The sequence below is a fragment of the Erinaceus europaeus genome, chromosome 5 (genome assembly GCF_950295315.1).
Source record: "Erinaceus europaeus chromosome 5, mEriEur2.1, whole genome shotgun sequence".
NCBI lineage: Eukaryota > Metazoa > Chordata > Mammalia > Eulipotyphla > Erinaceidae > Erinaceus > Erinaceus europaeus.
The window spans coordinates 104,797,842-104,811,492 of NC_080166.1; the positions used below are offsets into that span (position 1 = coordinate 104,797,842).

General features: G+C 34.2%; 1 long non-coding RNA gene across 1 annotated transcript in view; it reads right to left on the bottom strand.

The window, feature by feature from the left end:
* Nucleotides 1–2,397: 2,397 nt before the first annotated feature.
* The window catches only part of LOC132538719 (uncharacterized), a 144,217-nt gene continuing 132,963 nt past the window's right edge, over nt 2,398–13,651 (bottom strand). The window contains exon 3 of the long non-coding RNA XR_009550075.1: nt 2,398–2,823. This is a non-coding gene — a long non-coding RNA (uncharacterized LOC132538719). The remainder of the gene's footprint in view (nt 2,824–13,651) is intronic.

A 13,651-nucleotide genomic window follows, 5' to 3' on the forward strand; every position in this document is an offset into this window, starting at 1 on the left:
TTGTGCTGATACGTAAATATGTATGTTTTGTTGCAAAAATAAAAACAGGAGGAGAAAAGACAAAATGTGGAATATATCATTTTTATATTCTCCAAGAAATTGGTGAATACTGTTCTATATATATGTATCTGATTTCAAGTGAGGCTTTTTTTGAAACAGAAATTCGCTGATTCCAATAACACTAAAAGATTATTTCATTATCAAATAATTATGAAATATTTGAAACATCAACTCCATTATCTTAGTAGTATAAAAAATTTTGATGCAAGCTTGCTCTGGCAAAATGACAGTAAGATCCGATTATTCTCAAATTCCATCTAATTTGGGCTTGCATCACAGGGTTTAGAGAGAAAAAAAAAAGGAATTATCATTCATGTTTGTGTTCGAATCCCTACTGAATTCAATTTACAACTTGTGGCTGCAACTTACAACTATTATTTTTTCCATAATGCCATTACTACTTCAGAATGTTGCTATAATTCCTTCAAAAACTGACTTCAGTGTCTGGGATAGCTGGGTAGTTCTACAAAAAGACTTCCATAATAACTATACTTATATATAGATGTAATTAAATATATAAAATAATACATAAAATAATCATAATTAAAATAATTATCTAAATCTTTAATATGTAAAATAAAAAAAAGCAGATGAGGACATGGCATATAGCAAATGTTGTATTAATGAGAATCTGTCTTTGATCTTAAAACTGCTTATGTCAGAATGGTGCTACGAACTCTCTCTCTCTCTCTGAATCTATTTTCCTTCATAAAATAACAATATTCATATAATTTTCCCATATTTGGGAGCTACTCTCTGCCCAGATCCAGATTTCTAGTCCTATTTCCAACTCTGACAACACTGCCCCAGATAATACCTTTAGCCCACCTTTAGCATGCTAGCTTCTGGGCTCAGGCAAAAATTAGTAAAGTCTTGGGCCCCTTGGAATATATCTAAAATAGACTTGCAAGCTTTTTTCCAAAATGGAGACCCCAAGTCTCATCTGCTATAGTCTTACCTTAAGGTTCCTCATTATTATTAAACAATTTGTTCTGCTTTATATCAATGCTTTTTTAGACACCAAGTTGCAGATACTACCATGATGCCAACTTGATTTCCTTGGACAGAAGACCTCAAAAATGTGTCCTGGAACCCTAACTCCCCAGATCCCTGACCCACTAGGGAAAGAGAGAGACAGGCTAGGAGTATGGATCAACCTGCTAACATCCATGTTCAGGGGGAAAGCAATTACACAAGCCAGACCTTTCACCTTCTGCACCCCATAATGATCCTGAATCCATACTCCCAGAGGGATAAAGAATAGGAAAGCTTTCAATGGAAGGGATGGGGTATGGAACTCTGATGGTGGGAACTGTATGAAATTGTACTCTTATCCTATGATCTGTCGATCATTATTAAATCAAATGTATATGCATATGTGTATGTATAGACATAACATTGAATTCCATATGCATAAATGTTCCTTGCACTTTCAATCAGATATAATATACTAAACCATAATTTGTTTAGGACTATTCTATGATCAGGGAAATTTAATTTGGGGCTGGCAAGATAATATGATGATTATGTAAAAAGTCTTTCATGCCTGAGGCACTAATGGTCCCAGATTTAATCCCCAGCAACACCAGAAGCCAGACCTATAAATATTAAAATTAAGGAGTCAGGCGGTAGTGCAGCAGACTGGAGTGAGGATCCTGGTTCGAGCCTCTGGCTCCCCACCTGCAGGGGAGTCGCTTCACAGGTGGTGAAGCAGGTCTGCAGGTGTTTGTCTTTCTCACCTTCTCTGTCTTCCCCTCCTCTCTCCATTTCTCTCTGTCCTATCCAAGAAGGACGACATCAATAACAACAACAATAATAACTACAACAATAAAAACAACAAAGGCAACAAAAAGGAAATAAATAACACAGCTAAGGCAGTACTGAGAGGGAAGCCATACAAGCACACATTAGGAAACAAGAAAAAGCACAAATAAACAACTTGATTGCACACCTTAAAGACCTAGAAGAACAAAGGAACCCTAATGCAACCAGAAGGACAAAAATAACTAAAGTTAGGGCAGAAATAAATAACATTGAAAATAAGAAAACAATAAAAAAAGATCAATGAAAGTAAATGTTGGTTCTTCAAAAGAGTGAAAAAAATCTTTAGCCAGACTCACAAAACCAAAGAGAAGACCCAAATAAACCATACACTCAATTCTTTCTATTCTGCATGTGAGTAAAAACATTGTTTTACCGTAGTTGTCCTTTACCTCCTTACTTGCTTCAGTAAGCATAATCTACTGTTTCATCCACTTTATCCCAAAGGACACAATATCATCTTTTCAATTTTTGTATTTATTTTAAGTTTCCTTATAAAGATATTCCTGCTGAAAGTTCACTTGACTGAGTTGATGGATGTGGTGTACATATACATATCACTGGGACATATATCACTGTACACATGGGCCAACTGCCTTATAAATCATCGTTTCCCACAATAAAGTGATTTTAAGATATTCTACTTGGGTAAGTACAATAAATTTTATTTAGTGATATTATTTTACTTAACTAATTATTAACTTTTTTTTTTTTTTTTTTACTATTTGGACAATGATTAAATATAGTGCTTACAATCCGATCCTTTGTTCTTTGTTCTGTGGAAAGTGAAGAGATAGTGTCTTGAAATTTAAGGAAAAAAGGACAATTATACTGAAAGTGAATGAAACTAGTCTGTTATTTGTTGAAATGGCACCCTCATCATTCAACCATCTCTTCCTTTGACATGCAGAAGTCTTCATTGTGAGTCCAGTGATGAGTGCTCTGTTAAGAGTGAACACGTTAAGTTGCCGAAAGTAAGTGCATCTGCCATTTTTATGCTTATGTGACCTTACACAAAACCCCTTCTGTTGTTTGTCTGACAGAAGAGCTTACATCTCCTCTTTCAGCAGAAAGCTTCTTCGGAGAGTCTAAAACATCAAGCCTTTTTTTTTTTTTTTTTTTGCCAAACAATGACTTTACTCATGATCAAAGTAAAGCATGGATTATGGATTTTGTATTCAAATTCAAGTTTAGCATCCATAGCAGATATAGCAGCAAAGGCGAAAGAAAGGAAGAAAGAAAGAAAAAAAAAAAAGAAATTTTATCTAGGAATTGACATGTCATCAAAACTTACAAAATCTAACAATGTTTTAAATAGCAAATTTTATCTTCACCTCAATTTGTGCTATTCTCTGTTGACTTTGTCAAACACATTCCTCTATGGGTCTTTATTGTCTTTGAAATGATTCTTTCAATTATCTGCAAGTCTCATTTAAAATTGCTCTGTGGGAAAGACAGGATAGCTCACCTGTGAAGGTGTCTGTGAAGCCAGTGACTCAAGTCTGAATCCCCACTCCACTACATGGGAGTGCTGTGGCACTGAGGGCGCTTTGGAACTCTGATGTCTCTCCTTCACTCTATCTGCTAATGTCTAAGACAGTAAAGCCCCATCACATATAATAAATAAGTAAGTATAGCTATTTCTTCCTTAAAACTGTCATGAAATTCTTCCTTGCACTAGAATCTTTAGTCATGATGGTGGTTTCAGAAAAAAAAAAAAAAAGAAAGAAAAAAAATGTTTCCAGTGAAGGATAATAACCTTTCAAGGTGGTCAAACCCCACTAGTCTTCCTTCCACTACATCTGAGCAGCATGTGAAACACTGAAAGCACTGATATAACAGAGCATATATCACATATTACTTACACAGCTACATTTTCTTAGAAAGATGTCAATTCCTGCCTCTTTTAATGTCTTATCAAAACTATTGAGAAAAATTCTCAGGGCACACTGGAACTGTAAAGCCACTTAACAAATGAACACACTAAGTGAATAGACACACTTTGAAGTTTAATGTAATCTCTGAGTATTTTTATCTGATCCCTCCATTGTTGAAATTGGAAGTATTACATTTTCAATGACTTTAAAGATAGGTGGTTTCATGTGATAGATTCCTGATAATAGATTATTAACAGAAACAATGCGTGTCATTTATGGACCAGAACTGAGCGCTGCCCTTAGTCTCTGATAGTCCCCCTTTCTCTGATGATTTTGGAAGTCTGTTTTAGGAACAAAACAGACTTGCTGCCAAATCGATGAAAACTACACAGGCTTTCCTCTCACATGACAAGGGACATTCAGCAAGATGTAAACCTGTTATATTCCAAAATACTTCCAAAAAAAATACAGGAACACATTAGGGGCAAAGCTGCACAATATACAAATAGTGCACTTCTGTAGAACCAGAGATAGAGTCAGATTTTCCAGATCACATTCTTAGTTCACAGTCTGCAAATCTCTTGGGGTCCCTCTTAGACAGCTTCAGAGGATACAAGTTTAAAACTTTTTCTTCATATTAGTTTTTGTTTTCACTGTTGACATATCCACTGAGGATACATAAATAGTTATGTAGAGAAGGTAGAACATTTGACAGTTTAGCAGTTATCAAACCGAGAAAACACAGTATTGTATTCACTCCTAGTAAGTCTTCAAAGGGAATATGCTAGTTTCAAGTAAAAGTGATCTTGTTAAAAATTTAATAAGCAGAAAATGAATTAACTATTATTTAACTTAATTAATTATTGTTCTCTGAAAAAACATTGCTTTAAAATTCTTTGTGTGATAAAGGGAATGTCTACAAATAACCCTTTCTCATAGGAAAATAACTTTTATGATTGCTTGAATTGTGAATAGAAATGTATTTTCATGGAACAGTCTTTTTATCTAAATAAACTAACATTCAAGTAGGACTTATCCAGCATGGGCATTTTCAGGTTTTGCAGTAATGAGTAAAGTGAGCCAATGCCTCCAAAAAATACAACTTACAGTGAAAGTAATTAAAAGCATGCCTCAGAGTACACTGTTCTTAAAATAAAGGAACAGCATATTATATAAGTATGAAAACATGGGCATTGCCTCCACCCAATTTAGGTTTCTCATTGAAAGGATAAAATGACAAATCTTTCAAAGTACTTTTGAACAATAAGTGTATAACATAGAACAATAAGGGTATAAACTTGCTAGCTCATTACTTGAAGAACAGAGAAACAAAACCAAACAAAACAAAAAATGCATTTGGGAAAGTAGAAAAATAAAACCATTAATTACTGGAAGATGAAAGCTCTTTTATATTTCAGTCTGTATTCTTTATACAGAAAATCCTTAGTTGATGACAGTTTTTTTAATGAATGGAACATATCTGTCACTTTGAAGCGCGTGCGCGTGTGTGTGTGTGTGTCCATGCATATATAGAAAAGGAGAGAGTTCATTCAATTTTGGTAGCACTTTGTATCTTTTTTTGGAAACACTTATTTCTAAGAGCAGGGGTACCTAAACATTGTAGAGCTCCAATTTGCATGCCTGCAATCCCAGAAGCAAAAGGTTCTATCCCTAGGGCCATTTTATGCCAGAATTGAGCAGTGATCTTACGCTACCTCTTTTTTTTTTTTTTATCTTTTCTTGGATAGTAAATAAATAAATTTTAAAAGATTAATTTATTTCTAATTTTCTAAGAAATAATATAGAGTATGTTGCAATCATTCCACTGATGCACACAAAGTAGTCTGCAAATAAAAAATTAAAGACAACCCTGTAAAGAAGATTATTTTAATTACTGAGCATTATTTGGCTAAATGGTGAAAGAATATTAGAAGTCAAATATATTATATAGTCACAAATAGTTTGTAGAAAAATAAGACAGTGATCATAGAGAGACATTCATTTTAATGGGTCAGTGACTGCAAAAATGATTTTAAAAGACCATTACAAACTACGCTAAGAGATGACATTTTCCCAAGCTAATTAACAGCAAGCACAGAACACTGATTTATGAAATTGTTTCCCACTGTGTTAGGTTGAATTGGCATGCTAGTCTTTCTTTCTTTCTTTTTTTTTTTTTTTTGAAGAAAATATTTCATAGGCAAGAAAATAAAGATAGTGGGGATTCAGGTGGTGGCACACCCAGTAGACTGCACACATTACTATGACAAGAACCCAGGTTCAAGCCCCTGGTCCCTTTCAACAGGGCAAGATGAAGCCAGCAGGGGCTTTTCTCCTTTTCTATCTCTCTCTTCTCAATTTCTCTCTTTATTATTTTTATCTTTTTATTTATTATTTTCGATATCTTTTTGATCCAAAATTAAATAAGTATATCAAAAAAGAGAAAGTAAGAATGAGTGAAAGAAAGAAGGAAAGAAAAGAAAAGCAGGAAAGTGATATTTTTCTTCTTTCTCACTTGGTAGGATTTCTCTCTCTGTCACGTTTATCTGCTGTGTTATCACACTGCCATTTATGAGCTAGGAGGTGCCAGATATATTTGATTAAAGCATTTGAAAAAGTCTTCTGAAACTGAGTTTCCTAAATATCAAATTTCTTTAGCTAATCCCGAGTCTTTTTGCCTGTCATCTTGGTATGAACTTCAAAATATACCTTTATGATAGAGAACCCAAGGGTCATTCTTTTGGTATATCCAATAACAAGAAAAAAAAATGACAATGTTCAAATGGAAAACCAATGGTGTGTTCATGAGTTCTAGAGTACCTCAACTGGGGTCTGATAATTCAAACTAAACTTGATGCTAGAGATAGATAGAAAACAAAACTTAATAAGCTAAACAATGGAAACTAAAACAGCTACAAAGTCTCACATTCTTTTCTCAAGGGAGAGGAAAGTATTTTACATCTTTTGAGTCTGCTTTTAGTATGAAGACAGTATTTTAACCTCAAGATAAATGACAGTCTTGACCCCACCTCTCTAAACCAGGGCAATCCATCAATTAGAATTTATTCTTTGAGAGACGTTTCTCTGATTCAAGTGATAATAGTCGGCCACTGAGGGTTTTAAACTCAATACCCTGTCCTTTGTTCACAGGTAGGAGAACATTATTTGCGTATTTACAGTCACCAATACCTCTGCATCAAAAGATTGATAGATAAATTTACTCATCTAATTTTATTTAGTTAGTGGTGAATTTTTTCACTTATTATTTAAACATTAAAATTGAATATTACAATACTTTCCCTCTATTTATTTAGAAGAAATTTCTAGCATTTCAAAAAATATTCTTGCTATATGAAGGTTTTTATTTCTATACAATTTATTATTGATTTTTTAAAATATTACTTATGAAAGATACTGTTCTATGAGACATAAGTTATTTATATTTCTGAATTGACATGTGCTAATGTATACACCAGTCTACTGCATGTTTTTTCTTTAAACTTAAATCCTAAAATTAATTGCTTTTTTTTCCACAGTGACAATATACTTGTTTTCTTATGATAAGTGTTTTTTTTACTTATTTAATCTTTTTTTCTTTTCCTTTTTCTTTTATTTATAAAAAGGAAACACTGACAAAACCATAGGATAAGAGGGGTACAACTCCACAAATTCCCACCACCAGAACTCTATATCCCATCCCCTCCCTTGATAGCTTTTCTATTCTTTAACCCTCTGGGAGTATGGACCCAAGGTCATTGTGGAATGCAGAAGGTGGAAAGGAAAGAGAGGGAGAGAGGGAGAGAGGGAGAGAGGGAAAGAAGGAGAGGGAGAGGAGAGAGAGAGAGAGAGAGAGATGTGTGTTAACACCTTGTTAAGTGCACAAGGACACGAGTTCAAGCCTATAGTCCCCACCTGCAGAGGGAAAGCTTCAGGGGTGGTGAAGAGGACTACAGGTGTCTCTCAGTCTCTTTGCCTCTCTATCTCCCCCTTCCTTCTTAATTTCTATCTTTAAAAAGAAAGAAAGGAAGGAAGGAAGATGGAAAGAAAGATAATTTCCTAAAGAAATTTTTATTTTTACTTTCAAGTCTTAAGTTTATAAAGGTCAGATATATAATCATGTCTTTCACCCCATTCCTGTGGTAATCAGTTATGTGTATGGGTTTCTGGATTCATATGCTTATTTCAGAATCGAAGAAGAAAAATGTCAAAGAAGTAGGACTTTTCTTATATTACATTTAATTTTGTAAAATGAACATAATCTTTGGAACTCTGGTTGAGCTGACATGTAGACAGAGAAAAACAGAACTTCTACTGACCTTATAATTATAGCAATCAGAGCTTTCTATTGTTGCTGTTTAGATCAGTTTGTTTTCTCTTAAAATTCTTATAAAGAATACCAAACCATATCAAGAGATATTACTGATAAAATATTTTATTAACTAAAAAGATTTTGCTAAAAAGATTAACCTAGATATTAATCTAATATTGTAGTCTGACTGCTCTACAGTGCTTATTTTTTTTTTCATTTTTAATAACATAACTTAAAGGAAATTTGATAATTTTTGGAATCTTAAAAAATAGAATCAACTCCCAGATGTTAGTCATTCTATTACTGTCTGTTACATATTATAGTCACAGTCTAAGCAGTAAAAACTCAGAAGAAAAATGCCCTTCTTGTTTAAAAGTAAATATATAAAACATAATCATTTTCATCAAAAATCAAAAAGAAACTGTAATTACACACAGTAATGACTGTAATTATTTCCTAGCTGCTATTGTGCATTTCAATAAACATTGATACTGAAGCCACAGAAAGGTCCACTACCCAGTATCACAGTAAATCAAACTCTCATTACAGTAACTCTAGCACAAAGGAATTATTTTTAACTTGACTTACTTACTTTTTGATACAGAAAGGGAGAAATTGAGAAGGGGGAGATAAGGAGAGAAAAAGAGACAACTGCAGCTCTGCTTCCTCACTTGTGAAACTTTCTAATAGCAGATAGAGACTAGGGGCTCTAACCAGAGTCCTTACCCACTGTAACATGTGTGCTTAACCCAGTGTTATCCCCCCAAAAGAAAATTCTTCATTGTCATTCAAACCTACAATCAGAGGCCAGAGATTGTTAGGCAGATTAATATCTCTGCCCTTCAATGGAAGTCAACTTAAAGGGGGACTAGAAAACTGTGATCTATATTTAGAGGCAAACAAGGAAGGATCCAAAGTTTCTAGGTCTTCTAGCTATCTCAGCTTTGAATCCCACTGCTCCTGGAGGCTATTTTTTTCCTTTTGTTGCCCTTGTTGTTTATATTTGTTATTATTATTGTTGTCATTGTTGTTGGATAGGACAGAGAGAAATGGAGAGAGGAGGGGAAGACAGAGAGAAGGAGAGAAAGATAAACACCTGCAGACCTGCTTCACCACCTGTGAAGCGGCTCCCATGTAGGTGGGGAGCCAGGGTCTCCAACCGGGATACTTACATCCTTGTGCTTTGTGCCATGTGCAATTAAGCTACCACTACCTCAACTCCCACCTAGAAAAAACTATTTATTACTTCGAAAGGGAAACCTAAATCCCTTTTTCTATGGTTTTATTTTCTATGTTTAGGAGCTGGGTGAGGGGAGCAAACCTATTGCTACCCTTTTGTTTTTCAGAACAAGTTTTAATATATTAACTGACAGCAAAGTATTAGTAGTGAAGTTTAACCTGATAATATCAGTCTCAGGTCAGTCCTTCCTTAACCTCAGGGTGTCAGACAGACTGTCCGTTGGTGCAAGGTTTCAGTATCTTCACAAGATTATTTATTCTACTGAAATTATAAAATATGAAAAACAACTCAGAAAACAATTATGAACCCCTGACATATATTCAAGAGGGTCCATATTTTTATGATTACTCTCTAGAACATCTGCTCTTAAATATTTTACAAGCAGAATTTTGCTGCTATGTGCTTTGTGGCTTGAAGTGGGCTGTCTCAGCAAAAATATGAAAAAAGATATTATTCAATTTAACAAAGTCTGAAGACTCAAATTACTCCTAGCCACAGCTGCCATATGGTTCTGTTCCATGTCACTTAAATGATCACAACTTCATTGGCAATTTTGATTTACAGAAGGCAAATGTGTTAAGCTCATTGATTGCTTTGCTTTATCTTTACTTTAAATTATTTCTTTAATCAGCTTGTTCTTGCTTTTCAGTTTCAGTTTTGCATAATCTTCTCTACCACCTTTGGGACTACATAGCCTATACAGAAGGTTATTAGCAATAGTATGGAATAATTAATTTCTCATTAATTAATAATAATCAGTAATGGAATAATTAATTTCTCATTCCAAATGAAGCAGATCAGTTTTGGAGACTAAAACTGACAAAAAGAATCATTAATCCACTAGTTCAGAGACTAGATACACGATGTACTAACTAGGAGACTAAGAATATTTGCTTTAGCCCTTGAAATGTGTTAACTAGTGATGTCTATGAATGACTAACAGAAACAATGGAAGTTTGTCTGTAATTCAATATTTGACAGTTTTAGCTTGAGGTACATACATTTCCTTTCATGTGAACAAATATACATTTGGGGCCAGCAAAATAACTCACTTGGATAATGCAATTCCTCTAAAAGGGATTTATCTAAAACAACATATACCTGAAGAATGTATACACCTATGTTCAGAGCAACACTATTTGTAATAAAACAGAGTTGGAGACATTGCAGATATCCAAAAACAGATGAGTGGCTAAGAAAGGCCTGGAAACAGGGCTCACTCAGCAGGTGGCACATCATACATTACCATTCAAGGACGGGAGTTTCAGCCCCTGATTGCATGAAGTTTCTGCAAGAGAAAGCTTCAGGAGCAGCAAAACAGTGCTGCAGTACCTCTCTTCTCTGTGTATATTTCTTTCCCTATATCTAGAGCAGGAGTGGGACACTTTTTTCCCCCCTGACAAGAGACATTTAGATATTTTAACACTACTCAAGGGCCATTCAAAATTACTAACTCAAAAATTAGCACTTAATGTTGCACGAAAAAAGCTCCTAGATTCATTGTATTTTGAGTCTCACCTGAAACTCCCTTCTCAGGGGCTGACCAAATGACTTTGTGGGTCATACATCAGTCATAAATTTCCTACTCCTGGTCTAGAAGAAAGAGGAGGAGGAGAAGATAGGAGAAGAAGGAGAAGATGGAGGAGAAGGAGGAGATGGAGAAGGTGGAGGAGAAGAAGAAGAGGAAGAAGAAGGAGGAGGAGGAGAAGAAGGAAAAGGAGAAGAAGGAGGAGAAGAAGGAGAAGAAGACGAAGAAGGAGAAGGAGAAAGAGAAGTACTGGTGCTCACGTGGAGTGGCTCCAACCACGGGCTAAGCATCCAACCCTCCCTCAGCAGCTCTAGAGGCTTCATGAATTAGAAAGAGGTATCTGGGAACATTCTGGTACGAACATTCATTTATTTGAAGATGGGTACAGGCCTTTATACTGAGTTAAACAAAGAAAAATTTTCATATATGTGAGAAATTACAGGTTTCTTAAAGGTCAGCTTGCCCCTATGGTAGGGGGCTGGTATGACAAGAATTGATGAGATACATAAAGGTCAAAACAATTAGTCTCCATGATGCAGGTGAGTTAATTATCCAAAGGTATTTGAGAGAAGCATAGGGGTTAAACCAGTAAGGTGAGGTAGAGAAGAAGAAAAACAAAGATTGACGTGAATCACATATCAAAAGGCACAAGGAAATAGAATATGGGGGTCTCAGGTCTCACTGCCTGTTATTGGCAGGGGTGTATGATAGAGTGTGTTCACCTTTTGATCATTTCTCTTTGCTCTAGTACATTCTGCATACAAGTAAAACTGATTTTATACATTGATTTTATATCTTGTCATTATTATTATTATTAGTAGTAGTTTTATGGTAAATCTGCAGTTTTCTCTGAAGATTGCCAGGTCATTTGCTAGTAGTTTAGTTTTACTTCTTTTCCAGTTTGGATTACTTTTCCATCTTTCCTTTGCCTATTTTAACTATGACTTTAAAAATCTATGCTGTACAATAGGTGAGAGCTTATATCTTTGTCTAGTTCTTAATCTTATGGAAAAATTAGTTTTTACTTTTTAACAGCTGAGCATGATGTTAGCTGCCTGTTTGCTATACATGAGTTTATTTATTTTAGATATGCTCCTTCAATTTCCAATATATTGAGAAAATTTTAGTATAAATAAGTATTTAGCTTTATCTTGTCAAATGCTTTTCCAGCACCCACTGATATGATTGTGTGACTTTTATTTTTTCCTTTCTTGATGTGATATATGTTAGCTGTTGGCAGGTATCCAACAAGCCTTGTATACTTGCAATGAGTATCACTTGATCGTGAAGCCACTAAGCAGTATTACACACATGAAGACTTGGATTGAGTCTCTGGCAGTATATAAAATCTATCAGCCTAATGTTAAAAATCTAAGACATGCATAAATGTGAGAAAACATTTAATTGCTGAAATGTAACAACTATAGAAGTCTACATGATTTTGGGCATTATTTACTTAAAATGTATCTATAAAATATCAGGTACTGGGAGTCAGGCAGTAGCACAACAGGTGGAGTAAAGTGCAGGTGGCCCAAAGTGAAAGGACCAGCATAAGGATCCCAGTTCAAGTCCCCGGCTCCTCACCTGCAGGGGAGTCACTTCACAGGCAGTGAAGCAGTTCTACAGATGTCTCTCTTTCTCTCCTCCTCTCTGTCTTCCCCTCCTCTCTCCATTTCTCTCTGTCCTCTCCAATAACAATGACATCAACAACAATAACTACAATAATAAAACAACAAGGGGAATAAATAAATAAATATTTAAAAATCTAAAAACAGATATCAGGTACTTAAATTATAACAATTTAAATATATAGACATATTTAACTTTATAACAAATATGAAGGTAGGAAAGAAACAATGTGCTCGCTTGATGTACTATTAAGTTTATGATCTATAAAAAGGCTTTATGCATTTTAACATTTGCAATAAAACTTAATGTCTACATGAATTAAAGCTTATGCTTATTACCCATTTTCTCTGTATTAGCCACTATAGTGATGGAGAAAAGATACATAAGTATGTTTAAAGAAAACTCATTAAAAATTCAATTTGCTGAAGAGTTTAATTTACCCAAACATATTAAGTGAATTTTGGTTTAAAATCTAATGAACTTGTTATTAAACACTCATATACAATACTATTTCTCCTAATTTTTTAGTTTTAAAGCTTCTGAATAAAATTTCTCTTTAATAAAAATCATCTACAATATGTAATTTAAAAACTGTTTCTTAAGAAGTGGTGTGACCCTTACGTCTAGATTGAAAATTAAGCTTCAGGAGAGATTTTTTTTTTAAAATATGAAAAACAAGACAAAGTATTGCTTATTAATCTCTGGATATAGTCACAACTCAGTAGAGACATAATAATTATTTAAATGAAAATTGAATTTCTCTTCAGGATTTTCATATAAAGGAGATGAATGTTATGTTGAAATTGGAAAATAACTTTAAAAATGTAGCTTTATATTTTAGTTTTACTAAATATTATTTACTGCAGAAATTAAAAGGTAGTGATTGTTAATTTTGAACAGCAAATTTGCTATATATATATATATATATATATATATATGTATATGAAACTCATAGATTGGAATCACATAACAAAATATTACATCTTTCGTATTTTTTTCCTTACCAAATCACCAAATCAGCTCTGGTTTATTGTGGTCTAAGTATTAATCCTTCACCTTTGGTGCCTCAGGCATGGAAATTTTTTTTGTATAATCATTATGCTATTTCCCCAGACCATCTTTCCTTACTTCTCAATCTCAGAATCTAAGTAAGTCTCTGTAATGGAGAAATTTCCAACTCTATCCCA